Genomic DNA, 13,655 nt, shown 5'->3' with positions numbered 1-13,655 from the left:
GTCAGCTTTCCCAGGCCAGCTGTGGCTATACCATGGCTCTTTTAATCCAGTGAAGATGTGCCCTTGGTCTCTCTGTGCCCGGGTTCCCCATTTGTAAAATGGGGATAACATCATTTCCCTACCCTACAGGGGTGCTGTGAGGATAAACACATTAAAGATTGTGAGATGCCAAGATATTACAATAAGGGGCAGCAGAACATGATGTAAATACCTTAGATAGGTAGACCTGGGTAGCATATAGTGTTATGACAGTGGTTCTGTTGTTAAAGATGAATTTATTATTGTATGCTCAGCTTCTCTTCAGGTAATTCATTCCTTCATGTGGATTGAGGGGTTGTTTCACTCAGTTTGGTAAATGCTGTTATTTTGAACATGTTCCGGGTGGTGCTGGAAGGTTCCTATTGCAGATGCTTCCTTAATCCCTGTTGGAGGTAAATGCTGAATCTTTTAGTATCTGATGTGGCACACTATGTGTTGAGCTTATTTTTCTCGTCTCCTACATATTTTTAATTTAAAAATACATCATTCCCTGTTTTAATAAACTTCCATTTACAACACGTGTTGCCTCTTATGGTTACCGCTTAACAATCTGTCCCAACTTGTTTATTTAGCTCAGACACTCTGGTTACCTTCCCCAAACCTGAAGAAGAGCTCTGTGCGGCTCAAAAGCTTGTCTCTCACCAACAGAAGTTGGTCCAATAAAAAATATTATCTCACCTACCTTGTTTTTTTCCATCTATGTCATTCACTGAAGGAGACTGTTACATTTAATGTAGATTGCAGTATTTCACCTCTGTGGTTCAATGAGTCATGTTTCTGTTGGTGCCGTAGGTAATTTCTTCCTCTCTCAGGTATTTTACGCCACAGGCCTGTACTAAGATATTTTTTCTTCACCCATCTCTTCATGTAGCACTGAGAAAAATATCCTCCCAATCCAGCACATATGAAAATAAAGGGAAGTCTGAAAGGCTATAGATGGCTTTTTGTTGAACAGTTATGCTAATGGAGATTGCACTCTGACAGAGAAGGAGTTAGAGTCATGGTGAATGGTTGACTTGAATTCAGCATTTGTGGTGACCTTGGTGGTAATTACCAACAGAGGAGACTGTTGTGCATCACAGATAAAGGGGGCTGAGATTCATATCAGGGACTCGAGGGAGGGAGGTAGCACATTGAACCTTAGGTGTTATTCTGCTGTCTTGTAATATAATTTCTGAGCATTAGTGAAAAGTGGAATAAAAGTAACTGAGTACAATTTGCTGTCACGGGACCTGATCCAAGCATTTAATTTCAGCCTTTTGTACCCTTCTAGATGAATCTGGCAAACCTGGCCCGGAGTCTTTTAAGGTTTCACGTTTTGAGAAAATGCTAAGTAATTTTCAGGGGGTATGGTCCCTTGCAAATTGAACCCGCCCCAGTTCAAGCAGTTGTGTGACTCCACATCATCAAATTTTGCACAGCTCTATGGTATCTTTAACTTTTCAGATAACAGGCTAATTGAACACAGCATGAAGTTAAAGAGAGCGGTCATGATTTTCAGAAATGGCTAGAGATTTGAGATGCCTCCATTTTTAGGATCCCAAACTAGCAACACCTTAAAGGGGTCTAATTTACAGAAAGCGCTGGTCATCCTCCCTTTGAAATCAGGTGTCTCAAGTTGAGCACCCAAAATCTCTAATTAGTTCCTAAAATCATGATTCAGTATTTGAAGGCAAACCAATTGCATCCGATGAAGTGAGCTGTAGCTCACGAAAGCTTATGCTCAAATAAATTTGTTAGTCTCTAAGGTGCCACAAGTACTCCTTTTCTTTTTGCGAATACAGATTAACACGGCTGCTACTCTGAAACCAGTTGCCTACTGTAACTGTTGATCTTTTGATGACCACATATTTGTGATAGATTGTCAGCCAAGCCACCTTAGGTTTTGCCCTGAATATGCCTGCTAAATCCTGATGCAGTGTTGTTCTTCCTGTGTTGGTCCCAGGATATTAGAGAGACAAGGTGAGTGAGGTAATATCTTTTATTGGACCAACTGCTGTTGGTGAAATAGATAAGCTGTCGAGCTTACACAAAGCGCTGTGCTTTCACAGAGCTCACCCACGCTGTCTGTGCTAAGTCCTGATTTATTTTATTAGTAGTATTTGTTTAGCAGTAGCATGTAGAGGCCACAGTCAGGGATTGTGATTGTGCAAGGCACTGTACACACCCAGGCCATGTCTACACTACAGACACTACAGTGACAGAGCTAAGGCACTGCATCTATACCTCTATAGCACTGTAGCGTAGACATTTCCCAGAGCAGTGGTTCTCAAACTTTTTTACCGCTGGCCCCTTTCACATAGCAAGCCCCCCCTTATAAATTAAAAACACTTTTTTATATATTTAACACCATTATAAATGCTGGAGGCAAAGCAGGGTTGGGGTGGAGGTTGACAGCTCACGACCCCACATGTAATAACCTCACAAGCTCCTGAGGGGTCCCAACCCCCAGTTTGAGAATCCCTGTCCTAGAGTGACAGAAGGGTTTTTTTCCATTGCTGTAGCTAATCCACCTCTCCAAGTGGCGGTAGCTGGGTTGCTGGAAGAATTCATCCGTTGAGCTAGCCATGTCTACACCAGATGTTACATCACCTTAACTGTGCACTGAGTGACACAGCTAGTTCGAACTAAATTTTAAGTGCAGACCAGGCCATGTAACAAAAAGATGGCTGCTGCCCCAAAGAGCTTATAATTTAATATACATCATCTTCTTCACTATGTTTTCTTCTGGCATTCTGCTCTTTCTTTTGTCTGGGATCTTTTTCTCTCTGTACCACTTCCTCTTTTCACCTAATTTAAAGCCCCCATTGCATAAAACCAAGGAGCCTGATTCCAGTGCTGTTTAAATGGAGGCCATCCAACCAGTGCATCACTGAAAGAAAAGCAGTGCTCCATGAACCAGCACTCATTCACTCTCTATAGTTTTGCTTTATTCAACTGCGGCCCTGTCAAAATCCCTGCAAAGAATGTTGTCTTCAGTTCTAGGGTCAAGTCTCCAAAGTCATCTGACAGTCTGCCTGTTAATTTGCTGGCAGTTTCATTACAACCTTAGCACTTTTCATTAACCTGGCATGTTATTTTTCATGCTGTCTTCTCTCCCATTCTGCTCTTCTTCCTGCCTTAGTCTACAACAGTTATCTCCTGTACTGACCTTTTGATAAATCCTCCCCATTGCCTGATCTTTCTCAGTAACTCCAGTTGCCATTCCTGTCCACCTGGCTTCTCCTTGAGAAGGGTAACCAGCTTGCACTTTGTGCAGAGGAAGACCCCTGCATCTTGTCACAGCATGAGCATCATGTATCTACATCACTTATGTTAGTTCAGTGGCTGCTGCCATTCCTTGTTGTTCTATCTCTGGTCTCCTGGGGTGCGACCACTGGAGGTGGATGAGGGGAACATTTCCATACATGTGCCCAGATTGTTGCTACCATGCTGATGTCCCTTTCCAGGACTCAGTCGTTCTCACTTTTTGATCAGCCTCACCTTCTCTTATGTGATTGCACCTACATCTGGATTTGTTCTGGCATTGGCTTGTTCTTCAATTCTTCACTCTTGCTTTCCAAGTGAATTCAGTGCTGGTGGACAGCAAAGTCTTCCATTTATCCTCACAGGGCTGACAGTGGCAGGACAGGCTGAGCCACCCTGTCCTGCCAAAGGGTAATTCACTCTCGGATCCATTCCCTCTTCTGCCTCTCTGCAGTTATTCCTGGAACTGCTAACAAGACTGGTAATTGTTACCATAATTGACAAGAGTAAGGCTGCTGGTGTGCCAAGACCACGGCCTGTCATGCTGACCAATATTGTCTCATTGTTTCCTTGTACTCCCCCATCTGTCTCTATCGACCTGTTGTCTTATACTTGGATTGTAAGTTCTTTAGGGCAGGGACAGTCTTTTTGTTCTGTGTTTGTACAGCACCTAGCACAGTGGGTTTCTGCTCCATGATGGGGGCTCACAGGTGCGACAGTAATAAAAATAAATGTTGGTGGCCTTTTGGATAAGGGAACTTGTTCATTAAAAATGGATTAAACCACCAATGTATTTCATGTAAGCCACTGAAGAACAGCCAGAGGCCTAAATTCCCTGTAAACTGCGAGGCCACATGACCACTCAGCAGCCTATTTAGCATCATGCAGGTGTTCAGGGAACCTGCCCGGCCAGGACCTGCCCCGGGCCAAGGGAGGGGCAGCCAGAGCACAGCTCCAACCAGACCTGTCACAGTAGCCGGGGAAGGGGTGCCAATCCTGCAGCCCCAGCCCAGCCCCAGCCCTGACCTGCCATGGCTGGGGGAGGGGCGCCTATTCCACAGCCCCAGCCACGAAACTGCCGCGGCGGGGAGAGGCACCTCTCCCCTGCAGCCCAGGTGCAGCTGCAGCAGGTAATAGAGCTGGAGGAAGTCCTCTCTCCCCTCTGTAGCCCTGGATCACCCTCCTGAACCCCAAACCCCACATCCCTAGCCCCACCCCAGAGCCCTCACCCCCCCACACTCACCTCAACCCTCTGCCTCAGCCCTGAGCCCCTCATCCCCGGTCCCACCCCAGAGCCCGCACCCCCAGCCAGAGCCCTCACCTCCCTGCACACCAACTCTCTGCCCCAGCCTGAGCCCCCCACACACACACTCCTAACCCCTCGGTCCCATCCCCACCACATGAATTTTGTTATGTGCACCAATATAAAAGTGATGTGTCCATATTGGTGCACATAACAAAATTCATTCCACATATGGGTGGAAAAAATTAGAGGGAATGCTGCCGGAGGGTAACAAATTTTGATCAGTAAAAACCTATTTCACTATCTCCCTAAATGTGCCCCTTCCTAAAAGATAAAATCACTAGTATTCTTTATCATTATGTAAGTGAGTAATGATTAGGGATCCTAGAAATCCATTTGCAGCAGAAAAACACAGAATTTGTGTTTTTACAGAGAATGTTTAGTTTTTACATTTTGTGAAAACATAAAAACATATAAAATACTAATTATTAACTAAATTAACTGAAAGTACCAGTGTCACTTATTCAAGGTGTGCAGCCTTCCCCTCTTGTGGTTGATTTTTAAATGCACTTTAAATTTACATAACTAAACATAGTCCAATAAACTGCTTCCGTAATATAGAGGTTACTCAATGGTGTATAGGGGTTCATATTTTAATGTATCTCAAATTTCACATCATATGCTAAAAACTTTAAAAATCACTGTGTCACGGAGTTTGGCAAGGACAAATTTCACGTTGATGGCAATGTGCTGTTCTGTACTGTAAGCAGTAAGGCTATAGATTAAGTTTGAAGGCAGATAAGTGTAGAAAACATGGAATGCACTAAACATAAAGTGAATTAAAAGAAATGAAAACAAGAGACTGAAACAGCAGGGCCATCAACAACAGTAAAGAAACAACTCACTGTGTTTGGATCATTCCAGCATTTTACAAATGCCAAAGAACAGTGTTTCAGAGTAGCAGCTGTATTAGTCTGTATTCGCCAAAAGAAAAGGAGGACTTGTGGCACCTTTAGAGACTAACAAATTTATTTGAGCATAAGCTTTCATGAGCTACTGCTCACTTCATCGGATGCATTTGGTGGAAAATACAGTGGGGAGATATATATACACACACAGAGAACATGAAACAATGGGTATTATCATACACACTGTAAGGAGCGTGATCGCTTAAGATGACTATTACCAGCAGGTAGGGAGGGTGGGGGGAAGGAAGAAAACCTTTTGTGGTGATAATCAAGGTGGGCCATTTCCAGCAGTTGACAAGAACGTCTGAGGAACAGTGCGGGGTGGGGGGGAGATAACATGGGGAAATAGTTTTACTTTGTGTAATGACCCATCCACTCCCAGTCTCTATTCAAGCCTAAGTTAATTGAATCCAGTTTGCAAATTAATTCCAATTCAGCAGTCTCTCGTTGGAGTCTGTTTTTGAAGTTTTTTTGTTGAAGAATAGCCACTCTCAGGTTTGTAATCAAGTGACCAGAGAGACTGAAGTGTTCTCTGACTGGTTTTTGAATGTTATAATTCTTGACGTCTGATTTGTGTCCATTTATTCTTTTACGTGGCGACTGTCCAGTTTGACCAATGTACATGGCAGAGGGGCATTGCTGGCACATGATGGCATATATCACATTGGTAGATGCGCAGGTGAACGAGTCTCTGATAGTGTGGCTGATGTGATTAGGCCCTATGATGGTGTCCCCTGAATAGATATGTGGACAGAATTGGCAACGGGCTTTGTTGCAAGGATAGGTTCCTGGGTTAGTGGTTCTGTTGTGTGGTGTGTGGTTGCCGGTGAGTATTTGCTTCAGGTTGGGGGCTGTCTGTAAGCAAGGACTGGCCTGTCTCCTAAGATCTGTGAGAGTGATGGGTCGTCCTTCAGGATAGGTTGTAGATCCTTGATGATGCGTTGGAAAGGTTTTAGTTGGGGGCTGAAGGTGATGGCTAGTGGCGTTCTGTTATTTTCTTTGTTGGGCCTGTCCTGTAGGTTTCTGGGTACTCTTCTGGCTCTGTCAGTCTGTTTCTTCACTTCAGCAGGTGGGTGTTGTAAGAATGCTTGATAGAGATCTTGTAGGTGTTTGTCTCAGTCTGAGGGGTTGGAGCAAATGTGGTTGTATCGCAGAGCTTAGCTGTAGACAATGGATCATGTGGTGTGATCTGGATGAAAGCTGGAGGCATGTAGGTAGGAATAGCAGTCAGTAGGTTTCCGGTATAGGGTGTGACCACACATAATAAATTGACACAAATCAGACGTCAAGAATTATAACATTCAAGAACCAGTCAGAGAACACTTCAATCTCTCTGGTCACTCGATTACAGACCTGAGAGTGGCTATCCTTCAACCAAAAAAAAACTTCAAAAACAGACTCCAACGAGAGACTGCTGAATGGGAATTAATTTGCAAACTGGATGCAATTAACTTAGGCTTGAATAGAGACTGGGAGTGGATGGGTCATTACACAAAGTAAAACTATTTCCCCATGTTATCTCCCCCACACCCCGCACTGTTCCTCAGATGTTCTTGTCAACTGCTGGAAATGGCCCACCTTGATTATCACCACAAAAGGTTTTCTTCCTTCCCCTCACCCTCCCTACCTGCTAGTAATAGCTCATCTTAAGTGATCACTCTCCTTACAGTGTGTATGATAAAACCCATTGTTTCATGTTCTCTGTGTATGTATATAAATCTCCCCACTGTATTTTCCACTGAATGCATCTGATGAAGTGAGCTGTAGCTCACGAAAGCTTATACTCAAAATAAATTTGTTAGGCTCTAAGGTGCCAAAAGTACTCCTTTTTTAAAGAACAGCGTGAAACTGTCGCTTCAGATTTTGTTCGAATATGTGTAAAAGTGGGTTTACCTGTTGTCAGAGTTTTTTGAGTAAGCACCTTAAGAGAGGCGGTGCCATTTCCAAGTCAAATCAATTGTATTCCCATTACTTAACAACTCTTTGTGCAGAGAAAAAATAGCACTTTCTCTATGGCCTGAAAGGAAACTCCATTGCCGTGATCACCAATGAAACAACCGACTTCCAAAATAGACCAGTTTTCAACATTTTATTTCAGGTGCTCAAGACAGACCCGCCTAAGCATGCTGTCATTTCTCCACCACAACTTGTAAAGACAGCGTCCCTGGGAAAAGTTAATCATACAACCATCTCACAAGCCTTGATGTCTTCTATGGTGGAATTCAGCGTCCCACTTGATTGAATATAAGCATTTGTAACAGACAGTGCGAGCGATATGACAAAGGCTTGGAATTATGCACTTTGCAACCTGAGGTCAAACTGTGTTCATATTCATTGCTATGCACATTTAGTCAGTCTGGCAGGAAATACTTGGCGAGATACCTTTAAGCAAGTGGGTTGCTTTGTCACTTTGATGAAGTCACTGTTAGTGAAAGCTCCAGCTCCTGGTGCATGGTTCTTGAGATGCCTGAATGCACAGAGTGTTGATTTGCCAACACTTCCACCCGCACCAGTTGTGACCAGATGGAATACATGGCTCAATTGTGTAATGATTGATGGCACTGGTAGGCTTCAAACTTGCTGAAAAACTGTAAATATGTCAATAAAACATTGTATTCAACTGATACCTATTTATAGTGTGGCTAGGGAAACTAAAGTTCAGCGTTTCATTTTAATTGAGGAAAAACATGGGGGTTATGTTTTTTTATTGGAGAATGTTGTGGGGGTTTTTTTTTAATCACACAAAACTAGGATCCCTGGTACTGCTCCAGTTCATTTTCAGATGTGCTACAGTCGAGGCTACGGAGGTCAGGCAAACACTCACATTTGGCTGTGAAGGGATGCAAGGTCAGTATGTGACTGTGATAATCCCCGGGAGAGAAGAGTTTCTCTCACCTCTGTGAAGTGCAAGTGCTTGGCCAGCCGTGGATTTATGTTGGTGAGTAGAAGTCTGGAATCTTCATTCATGTGGTTTTCATGAACATAGCAGGGATTGTATCACCCACCATATGTCTCCTGGAGTACAAAAGAATCAAACATTGGAATTCTTATTATGAATTCCTATTCTCACTACCTACTAAACTAAAGAGGAAAAGATTCCTACTGAGGAGTAAGTTTGGGGGAAAGGGACCATTCATTCATGACATCCCAACTGTGGAGACTCTCCTCTGGAATGATTTGAAAAGAAAGAACATACAAAGCACACTATTAGGTATACAAAAGGCTGCAGCCTGATCAGCGATGGAGTGGTTAACACAGTAGCTCAATCTGTGCTCTCTGTTTGTTGGGAATATAGGAAAGTGCCTAACTTGGAGGAAAACCTGGGAAAGTCAGGTGATGTCAGTATGCATATTTTTACCTCATGAATTTGAACTAAAACTTTGCCTAAGTTCCAAGATATGATCCATAACTAGTTCTTGTAGCTGTAGATTGCTGCCAACCTTAGGAGACCCTATGCCAAACTCAGCACTTAATTTCAATGGAGTTACCCCAGGACTGAATTTGGTCACCTCTCTAAAGCCAGGGGGAAAGTTGTATCCCAGAGGTGAGTCATGTTGTTCCCTGGGGATCAGCACACATCACACACGTCTTCTGCACTCCTTTCCAACATATTCATTACAAAGCACTAATGACAGCAACCTTAAACTGTATTTCTACTCTGATGAGTTACTGTGAAACTGTATGGCCTTGTAGGTTTGTTTCTCAGCCATTTCCAGAGCAAATGTACTCAGTTAATGAGGAAAAGCAGTACCCCCCCCACTCCAAAATTTCCAAACCTTCAAATATAACCTGGAATCTGAGACTCAAACTGGACTCTGATAAAGGATCAGCCAGCAAATTAGCCCATTTGTTAAATTTTTACGACCCTGTAGCAATTCCTCAGTGACACCTGGGAGATTCCATTGCAATCAACAGAACCTGGCAGTTAAGGAATATAAATCTGTAAAAGAAACCTGGTTTTAGTCATTAAAGTAACAACTTGATTCCTAAAGGGGGACATGTTCATACATTTACTCTCAGGGCAGAACTGCATTTGAATGCAGTTGGGCAGAATCCCATGGCTCCAACTAGGGGTCAAATGTCACACTGCCACCAACAGTAGTAACTAGACGGGCAGCCATCTTGTGAGAGACGAGAACTGGCTTGAGACCCAATCCTAGTCCGTGGAGGTAAAAAATGCTACAGTGTGAAATTTACTGCACTTCCTGTTGCTTCTGCCCCCAGGTCTGTCACCGCTTCACCTCGATCCTGAGGAAATATCTGAATATCTGAAGCAACCTGTACACAAGTGACAGTATTAGATCCCTCACATAATCACCATTGACTCATGGAGACTTTTCACATTTCTGGGGCAATGCTGCCATCACATGGCCATTCTAATTTAAACAACAACAATTTAAAATGTTCTTATCCCATAAGCTTTAACTCTATTTAACAACAAAGCCATAGCCATCTACAACCATCATGGCTGTTAGTTTGCTGCATACACTGATCCCCCCAGCAGCAGCAAAGACAGAATTAAGATCATCATGTGCCAAAAGTACAGGACCTTACTACTTGAGCTAAAAATGAATCTCTGTTAGCTAGCAGCAATATAGGGCTGGTGGCACATAGCGGGGCAGCTCTGATTCTACTCTCTAGACAGCAGAGGGGCTAGCTTTCTCATTACAGTAGTATGTACTGTATTCTGAAACTTCTTCTGTTTCAATCATATAATCGACAGCCTGAGCCAACTAAAGTAAATGAAAAAATGCCCATTGACTTCAGTTGGTTTTGGATCAAATCCATAATTAAGTGTTCTTTTTTCCCATGGAGGGAAGCTGTCTCCCAAGTAAAGGGACATACAGATTACACATTCTGCAGCGCAGAAGTGAATCACGCCCAAGTGTTATAAATTTAACCTTGCCCCATTGCACTAAGTAGTGAGCCTGAGCTGTGTACAGAAAGGAGTTAAACCCCAGACTAGATCCCATTTCATGCACAACTGTTTATTAGACGGTATTACACAAAGAGATAGTGGTGTGTGTGATGGGTTGTCACCCCCGCGCTGCAGCCTGGGAGCCATGGGAACCGCTGTGGGCTCTAACCCCCAGCTGGGCAGGCCTCTCTCACACTGCTTAATTGGATATAGCCAGTCTCATCAGGCCCTGTTATCACCCAACACAATAGCAGGTGGTGCCACACACCCAAGTGAGTTAGCCGAGTGCTTTACGTAAGCAATTCAAGGACATACAGCCAATTTTCCAGCTCCCCCACCTTGCCAGTCTGCTGGAGTATAAACCCAGAATTGTACCATTTTACACTGCACAGGGATATGTACAAAGTAAGCACATTAATATAGTTCGCTCTCCCCTCGATGTTGGGAAGATATGCATGACAAGCTTGTGTTAACCGAGCTGAGATTTTCCCCAGACACTTCAATCAAAGCATGCTAGTAAAGATAAAACGTTTATTAACTACAAACAGATAGATTTTAAGTGATTATAAGTGATAGTAAACAGATCAAAGCAGATTACCTAGCAAATAAACATAATGGCAAACTAAGCCTAAAATACTAGATAGGATTTGAATCAGTAGTCTCTCACCCTGACTGATGATACAAGCAGTCCACCAAGTTTCCATACACAGGCAAGAAACTCCTTTAGCCTGGGAGCAGCACTTTCCCAGGTTCAGTCTTTGTTCCTCAGGTGTTTCCAGTTTTCTCTTGTGGGGAGTGAGGCCAAGAGATGATGTCACTCCCCGCCTTATAGAGCTTTTCCATATGGTGGGAACCCTTTGTGCCAAAATCAGTTCCCAGTTTAATTTGTAAAAATATACAAATAAACTCCAAAATGGAGTTCAGTGTCATGTGCTCCAGTCACATGCCCTTGTATGCCTTGCTGAGTCATAGAATCCATTATCCATATGCTGTTTGGCAGGTTCTCAGGAAGGTTCAACAGGTGGGGGATAAGCTTCTCCTAAAGCCTATTGTTTCCCCTAATGTCCCATTAACTTGAATAGGCCCATCTGTCTAGACTGGGAGAATCTTGCCCAGTGGGTGTCATTCAGGTGTAACTACATTTGAAATACAGCTACATAGTCAATATTCATAACTTCAGATATAAAAATGATACATGCATACAAATAGGATAATCATATTCAGCACATTATAACTTTTCCATAGACCCTGACAAGACATATCTTGTACAAAATGTATCATAATTATGTTATAATCATACAACTATGAAGAATATGGGGTGCAATGTCACAGTGTGATCCAGAGTGTGGAGTCTTTCCTCTTCAGTAACTGAACAACAAAAGGGAACAGAAGGTTTAGTAATCTCTAACGTTCTGTATAATGCTGCTTATTTGCTAGTCTGTCCTCCCCTAAACTGAGCCTGTGGGGGTAGGAACGTAATTGCTCAACCGAAATATAGACCAGCCTTGTATGATGATTGAGCATGACTGAGTACAGACAGTGTCTAACCCAGAAGAAAATCACCAAACATTTCCAGCTAACTTTAGCTTGAGATCTCTCCATTTGCAAGGCAACAGAGACCTAATTTTCAACACACAAGTAATTGTTAGAAGTGGTTATTTCTTACTTGAAATCTTTGAAGTGTCAATTTAGAATGATACTAAAGCATGGGTATAACTTCAAGCCATGTCTCCATGGGACTGTGCCCATGTTAACATTACATACCTGTTTACGTACAACTCCTAGATCTGGACCTCAGTTTGTTTAATCGCTTCGGGCCAGACTGATTACCTTCCTCACACTAGTCTGGTACTCTACAAGGAGCCCACTGACTTCAAGGGAACTATTCATGGTGTAAGATTCTAGTCAATGCAAGGGCATCATAGCCTGGTCCTTAACTTTAAATCATATGTTGCTATTAGTTGTATTTACACACAACTGTCTGTGCCAGACATTACTTACTTTTGGAGCCAATTGACGTAATGTTTATGTTGGTAATGAAAAATGCACTGTCTAGTTGGCTGTTTTGCAAATGCAATGTACTCCCCTGGTTCTCTGTATTGAACTTCTGCTTTTGTTCTTTCCTTTGGCTCTCTTTTAAGTAAAAAAAAAAGTATATATGTCAATAACAGCCACCTAAGGGTCTGCTAATGTTCTCTTTCAGCCAGGACTGCTGATTTACTCAGCTTTGCACTGATACAATAAACGTTGTAATTTTAGAGTTAAACTTTGGGTCTAAGAGTCAGTGGTGCACTGAGGAATAGGTGGGTTTTCGCATCTGTAGCATCCAAGTGCTGATAGAGGGAGGTATTAGGGGATGGATGTTCAGAGGTACTGAGGACCACAGCACCCATTGGCCTCAATTAATGTTGAGGGTGCTCAGTACCTCCGAAAATCAAGCCCTATGCCCATAACACTTCCAAAAGCACTAAGGGAGGCATACTCAATAACTGCACTTAACAGCCTGATACAAAAGCTTATAGATTGTCTTCTGTACCAAACATGGTGTTAATTTTTGTTTATATAAAGGATTCCAAGTATGGACATGTCTATACTTACACCTAAATCAGCACTGCCGTGATCAATGCAGTGGTGTCGATTTAGTGGGTCTGGTGAAGAACTACTAAATCAATGGGAGAGTGTTCTCCAGTGGAATTCTGTACTCCACCTCCCCAAGAAGCGTAAGGTAAATTGGTGGGAGAGCGTCTCCTGTTGACACAGCGCACTTGTAAGTTGACTTAAGTTATGTCAACTTCAGTCACATAACTTGCATAACTGAAGTAAAAAAAAAAACGAGGAGTACTTTTGGCTCCTCAGCTTTTTTTGCTGATACAGACTAACACGGCTACCACTCTGATAACTGAAGTAATGTAACTTAGGTAGACTTACATCTTTAGTGTAGATCAGCCCTATAGAGTATGATAAAGCAAAATGAAAACAAAGAACTTTTCACCTAACCTCGATCCCTATTCCAAAAATATTTGATTTTTAATGCATTTGGTATCCAGCTGGTGCTAATTGACTTTTGGGACATCCAAAAATAGACAAGTGCTTCCAAGTGGGAAGAAAAATCTCTATTTCTGCCACAAGTCTGACAGTGACACTGTGGATCTTATCAGAGTATTTTGCCCTTACAGTAGAAATGGAGGCCCAATTTTCCTGCAGTAATTGGTAATTAATGTCCATTTCTCTTCTCCAGTAG

Source organism: Dermochelys coriacea, chromosome 1 (assembly GCF_009764565.3).
Source record: "Dermochelys coriacea isolate rDerCor1 chromosome 1, rDerCor1.pri.v4, whole genome shotgun sequence".
Taxonomy (NCBI): domain Eukaryota; kingdom Metazoa; phylum Chordata; order Testudines; family Dermochelyidae; genus Dermochelys; species Dermochelys coriacea.
Note: the sequence above shows the minus strand (reverse complement) of the source record.